The sequence below is a fragment of the Penaeus monodon genome, chromosome 31 (assembly GCF_015228065.2).
Source record: "Penaeus monodon isolate SGIC_2016 chromosome 31, NSTDA_Pmon_1, whole genome shotgun sequence".
NCBI lineage: Eukaryota > Metazoa > Arthropoda > Malacostraca > Decapoda > Penaeidae > Penaeus > Penaeus monodon.
The window spans coordinates 13,435,484-13,435,833 of record NC_051416.1 but is presented as its reverse complement, the minus strand read 5'-3'; the positions used below and the strand labels follow the sequence as shown (position 1 = coordinate 13,435,833).

Sequence of the window (350 nt, the reverse complement as noted above, 5' to 3'; positions counted from 1 at the left end):
AAATATTATTTTATATATACTAGATAGATTCCTATGGATCTATATATGAATATTCTTTAATTCCCCTATATACGTGTGCATAAATTAACAAGTCTGCCTACATTCTCCTATAAAGATATTGCCGTAGAAAAATATCTTTTTTTTTTTTACTTGTTTGCTGAATATGTGTACAAAAATCATATGTATGTTCAAAACAAAACCACATCCCTTAAAAAATATATATATACTCAGCAGAAGTGTTTTCATTCAATTTCGGTTCGTTTTTCCTTGTCTTCTGTGTCCTTTTTCCACTCATGAGGTGTCCTTCCTCGTTAGACCCATCATTTCGTGCCGCTGTCTCTGCCAATGTG

General features: G+C 32.0%; 1 protein-coding gene across 1 annotated transcript in view; it reads right to left on the bottom strand.

The window, feature by feature from the left end:
* Positions 1 to 60: 60 nt before the first annotated feature.
* LOC119593043 (ankyrin repeat domain-containing protein 11-like) overlaps positions 61 to 350 on the bottom strand; it is a gene marked incomplete in the record, with an annotated part of 115,245 nt that continues 114,955 nt past the window's right edge. The window contains 1 exon segment of the mRNA XM_037941943.1: positions 61 to 339.